Source organism: Jaculus jaculus, chromosome 3, assembly GCF_020740685.1.
Source record: "Jaculus jaculus isolate mJacJac1 chromosome 3, mJacJac1.mat.Y.cur, whole genome shotgun sequence".
NCBI classification, from domain to species: domain Eukaryota; kingdom Metazoa; phylum Chordata; class Mammalia; order Rodentia; family Dipodidae; genus Jaculus; species Jaculus jaculus.
Window position 1 is genome coordinate 106,494,375 of NC_059104.1, and position 19,341 is coordinate 106,513,715.

Here is a 19,341-nt window from a genome sequence, read left to right on the forward strand (position 1 = left end):
TTCATGTCTCACTCCTGCCTCCTGCCAGTAATAGAAAGATTTTTATGTCTTTTTACTTTTATTATGTTTATTTTTGGTCTTCACAGAGAGGAGATACACTAGGCATGATCCTTTGTGACTGGCTTCTTCTACTTCTCATGCATTTAAGTTTCACTTACATTATAGTATGTATCAATTTTTCATTCCTTAGTAGTCCCAAATGCTATTCCAGTGATGCATATGCCAATGAGAACAGATGAAGGAGACTTTTTACAAAGCTAGGGAGAAGAGACCTTGAAAGGAAGCAGTCCTTGGCACCATTAGCAGTTCTGATCTGGTCTGAGGATAAGATATCATTAGTGCCTTCATTTTTTTCTTCTTCTTTTTCTCTTAAAACTTTTTAACAGTAATTATCTAGTGAGCACAGCTTTACTCTTATGCCAGATAGAGTATTTCTATCAGACCAGAGAAATGATTTCACCCAAGTCTAGCTTGGTGAGTCAATTGTGTGTATTGAGATTACTTATAGGAGTATGGGTGACCCCTCAAAAATAGCTGTATCACTGAAATATTAGCATGGGTAATGAATGGTCTTCAGAGAAAGCTTCATGGATAGAGCTTTGATTCCCATTCAGTTAACCTTCCACACCCTACATAACCTAATAGAGATGTACAACCATTGATATTGTGACATGATATCATCTACAAATAAGTTGGTTCACATTCATTTCCATCTTGGGATGCATGTGAGCCCAAGGGCCACAGGATGGTCACTCTTTTCCAGAAGATGTGCAGCTAGTTGGGGCACAATTACATACTGATGACATAGAGATGCAAAAGTGAATGACTGGAACCTCAGTTTAGAGGCTAATGATCCTTCCCACATCTTTCTTTTAGGAAGGAAAGCCCTCAGGCCCAATCTTCTGAGTGTACCATGCAGTTAATCATAGCTGCTGCAATAAAGGCAGTAGTGGCTATGCTATGCCTGGAGGAAAAAATTCTACAGAAGTCAAGTTATGGGCTAAGCCTAGGGAACTATAAGCAAATGAATGGGTACAGAAAATCTGGTATATACGTATACACAATGGAGTTTTGTTCTGCCGTAAAGAAGAATGGAATTAGGTGGTCTGCAGGGAAATAGATGGAAGTGAAGATTATAATACAGAGTGAAATCAGACAGTCTCTCTTACATATGAAAGCTTCAAAGATGATTTGAAAGCAGAAGATGGAGTATTAATGGCTGGGAAGGAGTTTGGGGCACAGGATAGAAGAAAGGATGTACATGATCAGTGCATAATACATCCATATATTATATGTATATAAGTATGAATGGAAATGTCACAGTGAAGCCAGTGATCTATACAATTAATAGTATGTGCACATTACTTAAGGAACTAACAAAAGCTAGTCTGCAAAGCTCCATGCTATATGATTCTAATCCTTTGACATTCTAGAAAAGGAAAGCTGAAAAAACAGTAAAGGGGTCATGGCTCACCAGAGATTGAGGGTGGGAGAGAGGAATAAGCAGAGCACAGAGAATTTTTAGGGAAATGAAACTGCTCTGTGTGATGCTATCAAGGGATGCATGTCATCATGAATTTGTCTGTCCACAGAATGCACCAGACCAGAGTGAACTAGAATGTAAACTAGATATTTAGGGTGATAATGACGTGCCATTATCATTGGGTTCATCAGTCAAGAATGTGTCAGTCTGGTAGAGGATCTTGGTAGGGAGGAACACTGGGCGTATTGTGAGACAGGTAGTGGTTGGGGTAGCTCTGTGCCTTCTACCAAATTTGACCTAAATCAAAAATTTCTCTTTAAAACTATCTGCTAAAAAGAATAAAAGATAATAGGCCAAAGCCCATTTTTTGTTTAAATAAGGAACTCCTTGGCCTATCATTTAGCAAGAAAAATAAGGTGGGATTAGTCAATACATAAAAACTAAATGAATTCTTGCTGCTCAAGAATACTCATCACTAACTTGACCTGTTTATATACAAATATTGAAAAAATGTGAAGGGTTGACTGAATGATTATAGGATTTCTTTCTTGTTCAGCAAAGGACAAGTGAGAAATATTTTTGACTCAGTTACAGCATGATAATCATTTACCACCTCATCACTGTGAAACAATAGGTTCAATTCAAAATGTGTTCAGTTTTGACATATACCATATGCTTGCAAATGCTTCCATCATAGAAAAGTCTAGATGGGATGGCAATATGGACAGTCACCAGGGAGGCTTTTTGATATGTTGAATAATTCAAGAGGGGCAATCTAATTAAAATGTCTTACTTTTTGAGATGAACATCAGTGTCAAAAAATGAAATGAGTTTTCCAGAGACAAAATAAAAACTAACAGTCACTTTGATTCAAAGTCCCAGGGAAAAAATTAAAAATCCATATTAGGTAAAGAATTGGCCTGTTATCTAATTAGTTGTATAAACCCTTTCTGAAGAAGTACTATATATATATTGAAAGGAGATCACCAATATGTATCTAGATATGTCTAGGCAAGAAATGAATTGATTAGGAAATTAATCAGGACACAATGGAGTTATTCATTGCTGTCCATCACCTGGCCCTGAATGTCATCCATCTCCTTTCCCAGTGAGAGTCTATAGGACAAGAAACACTAAAATAAGTCCACTGTCTGGATCTTTCCCAACTCTCATTATGTCTTACTTGGACTATTACAGTTTTATCCTAAATCACTTCTTATGTTCTAGTCTTGCCCCAATGACTCCAGCAAACACTTTCCAATATGATTTTAGAGAATAAAATGTTATTATATAACTTTCTGTGCCTAAAGCCTAGTACTTAGAGAATAATGTTTAAGGCCCTTCACAATTTTACCATGGGCTAACCGTCTTTTCAACCTTTTCTTTCTCTCTTCTCTGAGTTTCAAAATGCTCTACAAATTTCAACCTACGTATTCCATAGACAAAACCTTGGAACATACTCAACTTTTGCTCCTTCTTATATTCCATATCTAGTAATATATGAATCCATAAAAACATCATATTTTATGCTCCAAAGATGATTTTATTTTAAATCTTTAAGAGATAGAAATAGAGCCATTATTAATAATTGTGAAATACATCACTGATTTTGCATAGTCCCCTTCTGCCTCGCAGGTTGCTTGTAAGAAGTATCCCTGATACATGCTTCAGGTAAAGAATACCTTTTTAAATTTTTTTAAATTTAATTTAATTGTTTCTCAATTTTGTTAAACATTTTCCATGATTATAAATAATATCCCATGGTAATACCCTCCCTCCCCCTTTTCCCCTTTGAAATTCCATTCTCTGTCATATCTCCTCCCCATCTCAATAAGTCTCTCTTTTATTTTGATGTCATGATCTTTCCCTCCTCTTATGATGGTCTTGTGTAGGTAGTGTCAGGCACTATAAGGTCATGGATATAGAGGCCATTTTTTTGTCTGGAGGGAGCACGTTGTAAGGAGTCCTACCCTTCCTTTGGCTCTTACAATCTTTCTGCCACCTCTTCCGCAGTAGACCCTGAGCCTTGGAAGGTGTGATCGAGATGTTACTCAGTACTCCAGTCACTTCTTTCAAGCACCATGATACCTTCTGAGTTGTCCCAAGGTTACTGCCATCTGAAAAGAGAAGATTCTCTACCCAAAGTGAGAGTAGCATTAATATAAGGGTATGAATATTAAGAGAAGTGCTTACTGGGCAGTTTGATAAGCATAGTATATACACTTATCCAGACATCAGCAGATGTTATACCCCTAGGGCTCCTGACTACTCCTGTTTTCAGTATCAGAGATGTATTCCCTCCCTTGGAGCAGACCTCCAGTCCAATTGGAGGGCAGTTGGTATTCACCATGACAGACATGCAACTATTGCATCCATTGGCTCATTTGGCCTGGCTGGCCAATTATAAGGCTTGCCGTGTCCACGGTTGAGTATCTTCACTGTTGGTATCTGTTTCTCCCATTGAACTACATGTAGAATGGCTTCTTCCAGCTTTCTGTCAGCTGGCCTACATGGGGGAGGTTATCAGCTCAATTCCATCAGGATTTCTCAGTGGCCTTGAGGCCCAAGTATGTGCAGTCTTCAGCAATAGGGTATTACCATAGATTCCTGGTGGGAAACCAAGGGCCTCAGCAATGGCCTATAATGTTTGGGGGCATCAGTGACCTCCCTGGCCAACAACTCACTGGAAGGTATCCCATCTCTGGCACTGAAAATTTTCTAGCAACGATCTACAGCTCCTGAGTGTTCCATTGTCCAAAACTGTAGGATTCCATATGATTTATTTATATCCTCTTAGATTTTGATTACCCCTCTCTCCACCTTTGCTTTACTCAATCTCCTCCACTGACCTCACTTTGGGCCTTTTCACCCCATATACAATACTTACATATATACAATACCAACCTATTAAGTACCCTCCTCCCTTCCTTTCTCTTCCCTTTGTATCAATTTTTTAGCTTACTGGCACCTGCTACTGAGTTTTTTCCTTCTCACACAGAAGCCCAATCATCTGTAGCTAGGATCCACATATGAGACAGAACATGTGGCACTTTGCTTCCTGGGCCTGGGTTACCTCACTTAGTATAATCCTTTCCAGATCCATCCATTTTTCTTCAAATTTCATAACTTCATTTTTCTTTACCGCTGAGTAGAACTCCATTGTATAAATGTGCCATATCTTCAATATCCACTCATCACTTGAAGGACATCTAGGCTGGTTCCATTTCCCAGCTATTATAAGTTGAGCAGTAATGAACATGGTTGAGCATGTACTTCTAAGGAAATGAGATGAGTCCTTAGGATATATGCCTAGGAGTGGTATAGCTGGGTCATATGGTAGATCATTCCTTAGCTATTTTAGGAACCTCCACAATGATTTCCACAATGGCTGGACCAGATTGCATTTGCACCAACAGTGTAGAAGGGTTCCCCTTTTCCCACATCCTTGCCAGCATTTATGATCACTTGCTTTCATGATGGTAGCCAATCTGACAGGAGTGAGATGGAATGTCAATGTAGTTTTTTAATCTGCATTTCCCTAATGACTAGGGACATAGAACATTTTTTTAGATGCTTATACACCATCAGTATTTCTTCCTTTGAGAACTCTTTATTTAGCTCCATAGCCCATTTTTTAATTGGCATGTTTGATTTCTTATTATTTAACTTTTTGAGTTCTTTGCATATCCTAGGTATTAAGCCTCTATCAGATATATAGCTGGTGAAGACTTTTTCCCTTTCTGTAGGTTGCCTCTTTGCTTTATTAACAGTGTTCTTTGTAGTACAAAATCTTTGTAATTTCATGTGGCCCCAGTGGTTAACCTGTGGTTTTATTGCCTGAGCAATTGGGGTTGTATTCAGAAAGTCTTTGCCAAGACCAATATGTTGAAGAGTTTCCCCTACTTTTTCCTCTAGCAGTTTTAGGGCTTCCAGTCTCATGTTAAGGTCTTTAATCCATTTGGACTTAATTCTTGTGCATGGTGAGAGAGAAGAATCTATTTTCATCCTTCTGCAGATATATATCCAGTTTTCCCAAAACCATTTGCTGAAGAGGCTGTCTTTTCTCCAATGAGTATTTTTGGCATTTTTATCGAATATCAGGTGGCTATAGCTACTTGGGATTACATCTGGGTCCTCTATTCTGTTCCACTGATATACATGTCTGTTTTTGTGCCAGTACCATGCTGTTTTTGTTACTATGGCTCTGTAGTATAGGTTAAAATCAGGTATGGTGATACCACCAGCACTATTTTTGTTGCTCAGTATAATTTTAGATATTCAAGTTTTTTTGTGATTCCATATGAACTTTTGGATTGTTTTTTCTATTTCCATGAAGAATGCTTTTGGAATTTTGATAGGGATTGCATTAAATGTGTAGATTGCTTTAGGTAAGATTGCCATTTTCACAATATTGATTCTTCCAATCCAGGAACAGGGGATGTTTTTCCACTTTCTAGTGTCTTTTGCAATTTCTCGCTTTAGTGTTTTAAAGTTCTCATTGTAGAGATTCTTTACTTCCTTGGTTAGGTTTATTCCAAGGTACTTTATTTATTTATTTATTTTTGATGCAATTGTGAATGGGAGTGATTCTCTGATTTCATCCTCTGTGTGTTTGTTGTTAGCATATAGGAAGGCTACTGATTTCTGTGTATTTATTTTGTATCCTGCTACATGGCTGTAGGTTTTGATCAGCTCTAACAGTTTGCTAGTAGAGTTTTTAGGATCCTTTATGTATAGAATCATGTCATCTGCAAATAATGATAACTTGATCTCTTCCTTTCCTATTTGTATCCCTTTTATGTGTGTCTCTTGCCTTATTGCTATGGCTAAGACTTCCAGCACTATATTAAATAAAAGTGGGGACAGTGGACACCCTTGTCTTGTTCCTGATTTTAGTGGAAAAGCTTCTAGTTTTTCCCCATTTAGTAATATGTTGGCTGTAGGCTTGTCATAAATAGCTTTTATTATGTTGAGATATGTTCCTTCTATTCCTCGTCTCTGTAGGACTTTTATCATGAAGGGATGTTGGATTTTGTCAAATGCTTTCTCTGCATCCAATGAGATGATCATGTGATTTTTGTCCTTCAATCCATTTATATAATGTATTACATTTATAGATTTGTGTATATTGAACCATCCCTACATCTCTGGGATAAAGCCTACTTGGTCAGGGTGAATGATCTTTTTGATATACTGCTGTATTCTGTTTGCCAGTATTTTGTTGAGAATTTTTGCATCTATGTTCATGAGGGAGATTGGTCTGTAATTTTCTTTTTTTGTTCTATCTTTGCCTGGTTTTGGTATCAGGGTGATGCTGGCCTCATAGAAGGAGTTTTGTAGAATTCCTTCTTTTTCTATTTCCTGGAAAAGCTTAAGACACAATGGTGTTAGCTCTTCCTTAAAGGTCTGGTAAAATTCAGCAGTGAATCCATCCGGGCCTGGGCTTTTTTTACTTGGGAGATTATTGATAACTGTTCGGATCTCCATGTTTGTTATAGGTCTATTTAAGTGATTAATCTCATTTTGATTTAATTTAGGTAGGTCATATAGATGAAGGATATCATCCATTTCTTTCAGCTTTTCATACTTTGTGGAGTATATGCTTTTATAGTATATCCCTATGATTTTTTGAATTTCTCTGGAATCTGTTGTGATGTTACTTTGTTCATCTCTGATTTTATTAATTTGTGTCTCTTCTCTCTTTCTTTTGGTCAGATTTGCTAGGGGTTTATCAATCTTGTTTATCCTTTCAAAGAACCAACTCTTTGTTTCATTAATTCTTTGGATTGTTATTTTTTGTTTCTATTTCATTAATTTCTGCCCTAATCTTTATTATTTCTTCCCGTCTACTGATTGTTGGTTTGCCTTGTTCTTCTTTTTCCAAGGCTTTAAGGTGAAGCATTAGGTCATTTACTTGCGGCCTTTCTAATTTCTTAATATAGGCACTTAAGGCTATAAATTTACCTCTTAGAACTGCCTTCATTGTGTCCCAGAGATTTTGATATGTTGTGTTCTCATTATCGTTTGACTCTATGAATTTTTTGACTTCCTTCTTGATTTCTTCATTGACCCATTCATCATTTAGTAGTGTATTGTTTATTTTCCATGATTTTGTGCATGCTCTATAGCCTGTCTTGCTACTGATTTGTAGTTTAATTCCATTGTGGTCAGATAGAATGCAAGGAATTATTTCAATTTTCCTGAATTTGTTAAGATTTGCTTTGTGTCCTAATATTTGGTCTATTTTAGAGAATGTTCCTTGTGCTGCTGAAAAGAATGTATATTCTGCAGCCTTTGGATGAAATGTCCTGTATATATATCTGTTAGGTCCATTCCTTGTATGACCTCATTTAGTCAAGATGCCTCTCTTTATTTTTTCCCAGGATGACCTGTCAGTTGATGAGAGTGGGGTGTTAAAGTCACCCACTACCACTGTGTTTGGTGTTATCTGTGACCTTAGTTCTAATAGTGTTTGTTTGAGGAATTTGGGAGCCCCCATGTTAGGTGCATATATGTTTAGGATTGTAATGTCCTCCTGTTGGAGTGTGTCCTTAATCAATATAAAGTGACCTTCCTTATCTTTCTTGACTAATGTCGGACTAAAGTCTACCCTGTCTGATATTAGGATAGCAACCCCTGCTTTTTTTCTAGGCCCATTTGCTTGAGACACCATTTTCCAACCTTCCACCCTAAGATAATGTCTATCCTTTGTAGAAAGGTGAGTTTCTTGGAGACAACAAACTGTAGGATCCTTCTTTTTAACCCAGTCTGCAAACCTATGTCTTTTGGTTGGGGCATTCAGGCCGTTGATATTAAGAGATATTATTGAAAGGTGTTTATTTATGTTTGCCATTTTTTTTGTGTGTGGTTCTGGTTCTACCTGTGCTCTCTTAACTAGTATTTGAGTATTGCTTGTTTTTTCTAGGTTCCTTATATGTGTGCTTTTCCTTTTCTTCAGCATGGAGGATTCTATCAAGTGTTTTCTGTAGAGCTGGTTTTGTCTTCAAATACTCCTTTAACCTGCTTTTGTTATGGTGAGCTGTTGATTTTAAGTGGCCTTGGCAGGAATAATAATTTCTTTACTGGTTGATCTGCAGCCAATTATACAGGCCAGAAAATCAAAACAGATAAATAAGGGTCTTACTCTAAGGAATGCCCCCAAAATTTGCATACTTAGCTGTTTTTTTTCCTTACAAAGTTTGGGATAAAGAAGATGGAGTTTTATTTAAATGATATTTGAAGTCAAGATCTGTAGTAAAAGAGTGAGTGATTGAAGTAGAGTACTTAATCAAATGACAAAGGAAAACATACACTTTTTACCATATTTGGTTTATATTTTTACATTCCATACTGAATAAATACATAATAACTAAGGTTGTCATGAATATATGAATGAAAAACATTTTTCTTCAGTCTTCAATGAGAGAACCTCAAAGTCAGAGAATTCCTATGGGCATCAAGGAACATTCCTGAACAAAAAATTGAAAGTATAAATTTTTGTTTGACAATCTCCATATATTTATCTACTTTTGTTAATCATATGCACTTAAATTCTTTTGTAAGAGATCTCTATTTCATGTCTGATTATGCTATATCCTTGCTTGAGGGACTCTGCTGAATCCCACCTAATTTTGAAGCAATTTTAGCTTAATTTCAGGTGGGCAACGGGAGAAACAGGGTCTCATGTAGCCCTGGTTGGCCTTGAACTCATTATGTAGGTAACAATGACCTGAACTTATTATCTTCTTGCCTTCCTGCCTTGAGTACCATGGTTATAAGCATGTGCCAACATACCCAGTTGCTATATGTAGTGCTGGACATCAAATCCAGGACTTTGTGCATGCTATGCAAGCACTCCAGCAATTGAGTCACATTCCCCAGACCAAACTCAGACATTTGTGTGAGCTCTTCAAAGGCAGCTCCATCCTAGAGTGAGTCTCAGCATCCACTGTGCAATTTTTCCAGCCCCACTTCACGCTCATGCTCACTGCACCCTGAACCCTCCCGGCTGATTCCATCTCTGCCTTTGGTACTTTCATCATGCCTGGGAAGATCTTTTCCTTTTCATCTTCAAACCTAGGAGTGGTTGAGAAGGGAATTAGCTTTCTCTGGAGTCTTGTCTATATCACCAGATAGACTTTTAATTCTTTGTGCTCAGTGGGATGTTTACTTCTTACTGGTTTATGCTGTTATGGTATTGATAAACATTGCTATGACATAACAATGTGTGGTATGTTGCATTAAGTAACCATGACAGTTAACAAATTAAGAGAGTGCTAATTTTTACCTTTCAAATGCACAAAGATTTGAGAAATTATACTGATAGTGGTAGGGATAGAATGAAATGAATACTTCTTTAATATGTCACTGATTGGAATGTTACTAACTTAAAAAATATACATTTATTGTCCTTGAATAATCACTTTAAAAATTACATTTTGAGAAACTTCTAGTTTCCTGCTAGCTTCTTGGGAAAAGATGAAAATGACAATATTTGAAAAGTGCAGGTCTAGAAAGTTATTTTTCTACTTGCCTACTTGATTAGTAAATGTAAAATTCTACATAGGAAATGATTTTCATCAACATCTCAATTATTTTCTTTCTTACTTTTCATCTCCAGGCCTGCTGTAGAATGTGTGGCAACAGTCTTATCCCCCCCGCCTTTTTTTTTTTTTTTTTTTTTTTTTTTGTAGAGTCCTTCTCTTTTTAATCATTGGAAGACCTGGAGAGTCCTGCCCTTGCTTTCTATTTTTATTGCTCTGGAAAGTTTTGGGGTTTTTCTGTCTTCAAAGTCATCCTTTTAATGCAATTTTCCTGTACTATTATTAGTATTACCATTTGTTTGGTGGCAATGGTGATTTTACTATTTACTTATTTGAGTGCATATGTATATTTGGGTATATACGTATGATGGATGTGTGGTGTTAGTATATGTATTATTTGTGTGTATGTGGTATGAACATGCTTCTGCAGGTCTGTGGAGGTCAGAAGACAACTCCAGGGACATTTCTCTCTTCTACCTTCTTCTGAGACAGCGTCTTTAGCTGCTGCTGCTGCTGCTTGAAAGCATCTCTATTCTCCTGGCTCTGCTTCGCATTGCCTTAGATGCAATGGGATTACAGACATGTTCACCACTTTGCATCTGGCTTTATGTGGGCACTGAGGGGTATTAAATTCTGGCTGGCAGACTTGCCAGCATGCACCTTTGACTACTGAGCCACCTTTGCAGTCCCTGTAATGACTTTTTTTTTCTTTTGAGATCTCATCTTGTTATGTTGCCCAGGCTGGCCTCAAACTCTTGGTCCTCTTGCCCCAGGCTCCTGAGTGCTGGGATTTTTAAAGTGAGCCATTATGTCCAGCCTCATAATAATTTAATAATAACCTTTCCAGTTTCATTTCTGGGCTTTTTCACTGTTCAGGTAATTTCTCTTCTGATTAGATCCTCTAAGGTCTCCACATCCTACTTGTTTTAATTTTTCGGTTCTACTTTCTGAGAGATTTCCTCAATATTATATTATAGCTTCTTTATTTACTCTGTTTTCTTTCTTTCTTTATTATTATTGTTTTTTTTGTTGTTTTGTTTTTTCGAGGTAAGGTCTCATTGTAGCCCAGGCTGACCTGGAATTCACTATGGAGTCTCAGGGTGGCTTCGAACTCAAGGCAATCCTCCTACCTCTGTTTCCCGAGTGCTGGGATTAAAGGAGTGTGTCACCATGCCCGGCTCTGTATTCTTTAACTGCCAGGGGCAATTTACTTGAAAAATTTAACTATATATGTATATTTTTTCTGGTTTTGTGGTTTTCTTTAGGGTTCCCTTTTTTAACAAACAAAAAAGATTCTTAAAGATATTCCTCAGATACATGGTGGTCATAGGATGTCATCTTTAGCAGAGGCAGGACACGTGGAGAAGTGGGCTATCTGAGAGGGCCTGGGTCACGGTCCAGGTATTTCACCAGGAGATCGGCACTGGTTTGCTTTTGCAGTCTTTTCTCATGGCCAGCAGATTCCTCTGACAGTTTTCTGAGAATAGACCAAAGGCTGCAAACATCACCTGATTTTTTTTTTTTATACCCCAATACTCAATCATGCCTGAATATCTAGTACAGGATTCTATCCCTCAAGATCTCCTGGGAATAAACAGATGCCTTGTGCTGTAGTTGAGGAGGGGAAATCGGTTGAACTATCTGCAGTCAAAGATTTAACTTACTTTTCCCTGAACCATTCTTCCTATTTCTACTTGTAGTCTGATTATCTGGGTCCTCAGCATTTTGCATTAACAAGTACAGTCCTTTGGTTCTGGTTTTACTAGGTATTTTCAGTAATCATTTATTCCATGATTCTAGTCTTTCAAAATATTGCCATGTCTAGGGTCTCATCTCTCTGTCTTTGAGCATTTTTGAGGGTGTAAACTTAAAACTATTCTTTCAAAGAATAGAAATCAGATGGTAAATGTTCTTGAGGTAAATATTGGTCCTCATGTAAATATTGGCTCCTTCATGTAAACCACACACTAAAACAGTATAAAAACCCATGCCTGGACTTCATAGTTTTACTCAGAAATTTTATGATTGGAAATAGAGCATTATTTAGTGTATCTCGGATCCTAGCATAATCTGCTAGCTGAATTTGAATTACTGTATAACAAATATCAAAGTCATTAGTTATAACTTTACAAGGGTGGAAAGAGTTAATAAATTTGTCTCCTTTGGGATCTTTATTTTCCACAGAAAGTTATGAAGCGTATTTTTTTAGAAAGTTAAATAATATCTCCATGAGATCTTAGATATTCAGGTGTCACATCAGTCATGTTAACTCAGTGAAAAATTTGCAAGGTTTATGGAGGAATACAATGCTATGTGAAAAAATAAAAGAAAAGAGAAAATGAATGGCTCAACAAAGTCTATACTTTTAAAGTTTATAGATCTTGGGTTTAAAGCCTATGTTTTCAAACTTGTAGTTTAGTGCTTTTCTTCTTGACTGAAATAAACATTCTGTTTATACACTTATTTATGGAGCCCAAGTGGGAAGGAACCAGTAGATTTCAATAGGATTTATTTCATGTACCTGGCTAGAATAATATATAGGCAAAAATTCCATCCTTTTAACCAGTAGATTCCAATAGGATTTATTTCATGTACCTGGCTAGAATAATATATAGGCAAAAATTCCATCCTTTTAACCAAGAATTGCTCACCTATTTTATAGCAACTATAAGTCATTTTTAAAGAGGTCATTTTTCAACATAGGCACACACACTGGTTATACTGTAAAATTGATTACCCTTTTTGTGGATTTTTTTCTAAACTGACCAATTAGTACATCAATGCACATTGCACTTAAATCTATATTTTGTTGGGATGCATGGAAACTTGGCTTAAAACGTAGCTCTAGATTTTTTTTTTAAAGAACTGGGCTTACATAGAATGTATTATTTACTGTTTTCATCTCCACTGCCAATATGTTGCTTTTTTTTGAGAGTAATCATGAGTAATTTGAAGATTATAGCTGCTGTAAAGGTGCCAGGTTGCTATCAGGCCAATGCCTCTGGATATTCCCTGTGATTTTACAATATTTCCACCCCCTCATCTGCAAAATACCCTGAGCCTTGGTGGCTATGTTTAAGGTCTACTTTAGTATTGAGCTCTCAGCAACTTTTGGATTTCTGCTTTAGTATATGTTTTGAGTATCCTTAGTGCCTGTCTCCATCATCCTGGTGCAAGTTGTCAGACTTACTAAGGAAGCAGCACTCTTGCTCATCTCACCAACTCCTCTGTGGTTTCGCCTGGGCCCTAACTGATGTGCAAGGGGTGGCTCTTCTCCAGCCAGGGAGACAGCTATCTTTCTTATTTTGTTGATAGACTTTGGTTGTCCTTAGTTCTCACTGCCTTCTGAAAACAAAACAAAACAAAACAAAACAAAACAAAACAAAACAAAACAAAACAAAACAAAACAAAACAAAACAAACAAAAACAATTCTCCAATGAAGAGTGAAGTTAGCAAAGGTTAAAGGGGATAAGAATTGTTAATTTAGAGAAATTCTGATGGATGTAGCCTCACTTTTGCCCAAAGACAAGGGGGAGCTTCTCGTAGGAGTCCATAATCTTGGTCTCTGTAGATTCTTTCTCAGTTTGGATAATTCTTGTTTCATAGCTTGAGTCTTTCTACTTCTCTGTTTAAAGCTGCTTTATGTTAACTGTTAAATACAATTACAATAGTTTAGAAAATATTATTGTTAACTGATAAAATTGAAAGACACCCTTATTTCATTCCCATACCTCACTGAAACTTTGTGATGATGTTGATGTATAAGACTTTCCGTGAAACAATTTAGAAGTCAGAGCTTCAGTTCACAAAATTAGAAGGGGGGAGGATGTTTAATAGTTGCCCAACATGAGTTTTTTAAGAGATCATTTTAATCATGGTATGGGTTTCTCAGAACATTATTTCCCTTGGACTATCCAGAAAGATATAAATTATTAAACATCACTGATAGAATCCCACAAATTTTGTGAAGATGAGCAACAATTCTGTTGATTGACATTTCTTTTAACTAAAAGGAAGTGTCTGTGGTTGCAAGCCTCAAAATTTTTTTCATGGCATTAATAAGCATCAGTACTGCTCTTGTTTTTACTAACTTAGTGTTTGTTTATTTATTCATGCTTATTTATTCATTCACTTTAAAAGATCTAGTTATAGGCTAGGGAAATGGTTAGTGGATAAAGCACTTGCTATGCAAATATGAGAACCTGATTTTGTATCCCTAGAATCCACATAAAAGCCAAATGTAGTCTCAGCATGCCTAGGGCAAAAAGTGAGGTAGAGATAGGAGAATTTCCTGGAAGCTCATGGGGTGGCTAGCCTGGGAAACACAGCAGTGAATTAGAGACCCTGACTCAAACAAGTTGCAATGCATATGCCTGTAGTCATGCATGAACATGAATTTGTGTATACATGTGCACACATATATACACCCCAAACCAGATCTAATTCTGCAGCTTATATTTGAAAAACCTTTAAAAGTCATATGGAACCTCCACCAGTGGATATAATCTACTGACTGGAAGGGACAAGGATGCTCCTTAGTGACATCTGGTGGGATCTAAAACTTTCTGGAATGGATAAAAGGCAACAAGAGAATTGAATACTTTATCACGTCCCATAAAAAATACTGGCAATTCATCCACTTTTTAAAAATCAGAAAATGAGTTAATACAGTGGGAAACAAAATGTAGTGGGAAATTTGGTGTATCTTTTTAATTTTTAATTTATTATTTTATTTATGAGAGAGAGAGAGAGAGCATGCCAGGGCTTTCAGCCACTGTAAATAAACTGCAGACACATGTACCTCTTTGTGCATCTGGATTTTATGTGGGTACTGGGGAATCAAATCTGGATCCTTTGGCTTTGTAGGCAAGCACCTTAGCTGCTAAGCCACACTCCAGCCCAAATTTGGTGTATCTTGTTGAGAGGCCTTGTTTAGATGAAAATAATAATGGTGGTTTAAAGTTTTTGTTTAATGCCTTATTATTTATATGACACATCCACCTGGTATCATGACAAAGTTCTAAGAGCTCCTGAAGGTTAGATATTGCATATGCAATGAGCTTTGCATCCTAGTACCTTAGGGAATGAGCATTTAAATATGTTTTGAATGAATAATATTGTCAGGGTCAGAAAACATTCTTAAACATTGCATTAATTTTGTAATTAAGACTTATGTTTATACTAACTTGGCTTTGAGGTAGTGTTAGACCTGAATCCTCTGTGTGCATCTGTTGTTCCCTGGTTGCTAACACATCTGGTCTAGGGGTTTGTTCACACTTTTGGAATAATTGCTGTCTCCTCCTACTTCCCGTGATAAACTTTAACAAGGATAGTGGAAATAATATCATGGAGGGCAAAATTTGAAGAGAAATGGCTCAGAGACATTGTAGTAAATTTTGAAATTTCTTGTGGCAGGGGTAGGAAGGGGAGTCTTAGCAATAAAGTACTTAGGAATAATGAAAACAAATTATTCTTTATTCTTGGTAAAAATTAAGTAAGTAATTTATATGAAAGCAATTAGAAATACATTGGCACATATAGCAGGCATTTAATAACTATTAAATGTATATATATGTATATGTAATATATAAATATAAAAATGCATATGTAATATAATAGATACACATATATAGTAAAGAGAAAGAGAAGGGAAAGAGGAAGTGTTCAGAGGAGGATTTCAGGGAAGAAAAGAGTGAGATAATATTCTTTTTTTTAATATATATATATTTTTTATTGACAACTTCTATACTTACAGACTACAAACCACAGTATTTACCTCCCCTCCCCTCTCCTCCTCTCCCTTACTTTCTCCTTCATAACTCTGCTCTCCATCATATCTCCTCCCTCTGTCCACTAGTCTCTCTTTTAATTTGATGTCATCATCTTTTTCTCTTATTATGACGGTTTTGTGTGGGTATTGCTAGGCACTGCAAGGTCTTGGATATCGAGGCCATATTCTCTCCGGACAGTTGAATGTAAGGAGTGGTACCCTTCCTTTGGCTCTAACATTCTTTCTACCACCTCTTCCACAATTGACCCTGAGCCTTGGAGGAGGTGAGATGTTTCAGTGCTGGACACTCCTCCATCCCTTCTTCTCAGCACTATGTTGCCTTTTGGGCCATCCCAATGCTTATTGCCATCTGGAAATAGAATCCTTTCTCACCAGAAGTGAGAGTAGCATTAATATATGAGTATGAACATTAAGTGTAGTGATTTCAGGGCAATTTGGTGAGAGTAATATATGCATTTATCCAGACAAGAGCAGGCTTTCTACCTCTAAGGCTCATGACCTCTCCTGCCATAGACTTTTGATTAGGTTTTCAGTACCAGGCATGTATTCCCTCCAATAGGTGGGCCTTCAGTCCAATTAGAGAGCAGCTGGTTTCCCCCAGAGAAGATATGCCACTATTACACTCGTTCAGACATTTGGCCTGTCTGGCCAGACTTGAGGTTTCCAGTGTCCACTGTTTTCATTGCTGATGACTTCTGTCTCCCATAAGACTGCATACAGTGCAGCTTTTTCCAGACTTCAGTTGGCTGGACTACAGGGAGAAGGTCTTCTGCTCAGCACCACCTTGATTTATCAGTTACTTTGCTGCTCTAGCATGTGAAGTCTTTAGCAATAGGGTCTTACCATCTCTTTCTCATGGGGAATAAAGAGAAAATTTTATTCTTAAAATATAAAAATGCAATTGGATAATGAACTGAACTTTAATTAGTTTGTCCTCCAGTGTCACCTGCACAATCCCTTCTAATATCGCCTTGCTGATTATCTAGGGATAACCCACTTACAGCAAAAAATCAGAGGGGAGAATAAAATGCACTGTCTTTGAATGTCATTGTAGACATGTCAATCCCCTGACAGAGATAACAGCTTCTAAACAAGATGTGAAATGTGGGATTTTCAGAGCTCAGATCTGACCATCAAGAGTAGGAGATTTATTTAAATATTGGTTGCTAAAGAATTGGTGATAAGTTACTTTGAGTAAATAAAGATTACTCAGGGGAGTGAGGAGATTAAACATAAATTTGGAGAAAGAGATGTTGTTAAATTCCTCTCACCAAAGTGCTAAGAATTAAAGGTCTGGGTCTATAGGAGAGACCCTGTTTCAGTAAAAAAGACAGAAAGAGACTGAAGAGAGCCCATAATGAAAAAAAAAAAGCCAGGAAGAAAGTTATTGCCTACATTTTATGCACACATATGTGCTCATGCACACAACTACACCCACATATATGAACATGCATATATACATGTACACACATACACATGCAAAAAGGGTTGAAGGCAAATCTATTTACACAACTAGAAAAACTTCATATACATCAAATGACACATGTTTTCAAATTAGTCAACTGGTTATTATAGACTTGTATCATAATATTTCTTAGTTCTCTTCATTTAATGGACATCTTATTATATTATGACTTTGTTTTCTTGGTCCCCACCATCACTGATCACATTGAATCTTTGCTTAAAAATTTGCAATTACTTTCCATTGTCTACAAGACCAAATGGCAAAGTCTTGCAGATGTGGATACTCTATGACAATCTCTCTTCCCACCCAATGCCTAGATGTTGGGTCAATGTGGAGAGGTATTTAATTAATTCATGAATAAATAAACTACCAGTCCTTTAGTCATAAGTCCCAATTCACCTCCAATTTGGAGTTTTTACTTATTCATAAAATTGTGAATGAACATTTGTTGATTGATTTTTAAAAATCTACTAATATGTGCTAGGAACTATGGTAGATACAATCAGAAAAATATAAATAGGATATCTTTCCCACCTTAGATAATTTCAAATTATAGAGGACAGAGAAAAGAATGTCACAGAAGCAATAATGTAAGGAGGAAATAATGATTACTATACAACCCTGAAAGAGGCTATAGTGCATATGATAAACATACCTTTCAGATCTGAGAGTAATATTTCCTTCAAGATCTCTAAAAAAGTACTCCCTTGGGGGAACAAACACTTAAATTGAGGTGATAGAGAGAAGATTAGCATGGCCCCTCTGCAGGCATGACATGTCAATTTGTGAAGTGTTCTCTATTTTTAAAAGCCATATGCAAATATACTACCTTATAAACTAATTTAAAATGTAATTATATTCACCTTCTTGTTTCTGGGACAAAAACCAATCCTAAACAAAACAAAACAAAACAAAACAAAACAAAACAAAACAAAACAAAACATAAAAATCCTGACCAGAAGCAGCTTATGAGAGGAAAGGTTTAGTTTGGGATTATAGTTTAGAGGGAAGTTTCATCATAGGGAGAAAGAAAACTGTGGCAGAGCGAGGCTGTGCGTCCATGTCTAGTGACAACAGCGGGCAGGAAGAAGCACGAGAGTTAGCTGGCACTGACACTCTGAGCCAATAATCTTCAAGGTCTAACCCCAGCAGCATACATCCCAACAAAGCCCCAACCTCCCAAACTGCTACCAGGTGGGGACCAAGTATTCAAAACATAGGATACTATGAGGGACATTTCACATTCAACTTGTCAAAATAATTAAAAATAAGAGGATGCATAGAGACAACCTGGCATGAATTGCTAATGATTCTCCCAGAGCCTAAGGCCTAGTTATTAAGTGAAAATAATAGTTCCAGGTATGGTCAGGGAAGCTCCAGAGGCCACCACAACAATACAAGTTATTGCCAGTATTCTTCGTTGCCTACCTGAATTGAGTAGTAAGGTATTATTCTTGAAGATTTTACATTGTCTGGTTGTAGGATTAGTGAAATCAAGTTAGAGCTGAACTAGAAGCCTCCTTCATATCCACTTGTTCTTCTAGTGCCAGAAAGGGCTATTCAAGCTGCAGAGGAAGAAAAGTGATCAAGAGCATTATCCAGCTGTGAACTCTTTGAGCTGCAATACCAACCTGCCAGGCAAGAGGCACTTATGGGTGCAATAGTGGCGCACTTGTTATGGAGATAACCAATTGCAGTATAATCCACTCTTGATGCTATAACTCAGGTTAAAAGCCCATGGCTGCGGAGATCATAGGACCTAGTGGGAAACCTACTACTGTTGTTTCACTAAACAAATATGATGTTAAATAGCCTTCTAAATATTTATGCTTATACTCACAGATGAGAACTGCTCTCAGCATTGGGCAGAAAAGCTTGCTTTGTGCAGTGGGATGCAGGTATGCAGAGTCTTACAGCTAACCAAAGTGCTGAAAATAAGTGATTGCACAATGCTCGTCCTTATACCAACATGTGTATTAGTGTACCCCAAGGCTCAGGGAACATTTTGGAAGTGGGTGCAGAAAAGAATGTGAGAACTGGAGCATTGGGAAGAACTTT

The 19,341-nt window shown here is 37.0% G+C and overlaps 1 non-coding gene across 1 annotated transcript; it reads left to right on the plus strand.

Moving 5' to 3' along the window:
- Window positions 1-17,984: 17,984 nt before the first annotated feature.
- On the plus strand, window positions 17,985-18,088 carry LOC123459719. The gene has a single exon (XR_006636473.1). It is a non-coding gene; the product is annotated as a U6 spliceosomal RNA (small nuclear RNA).
- The last annotated feature ends 1,253 nt before the right edge of the window (window positions 18,089-19,341 follow it).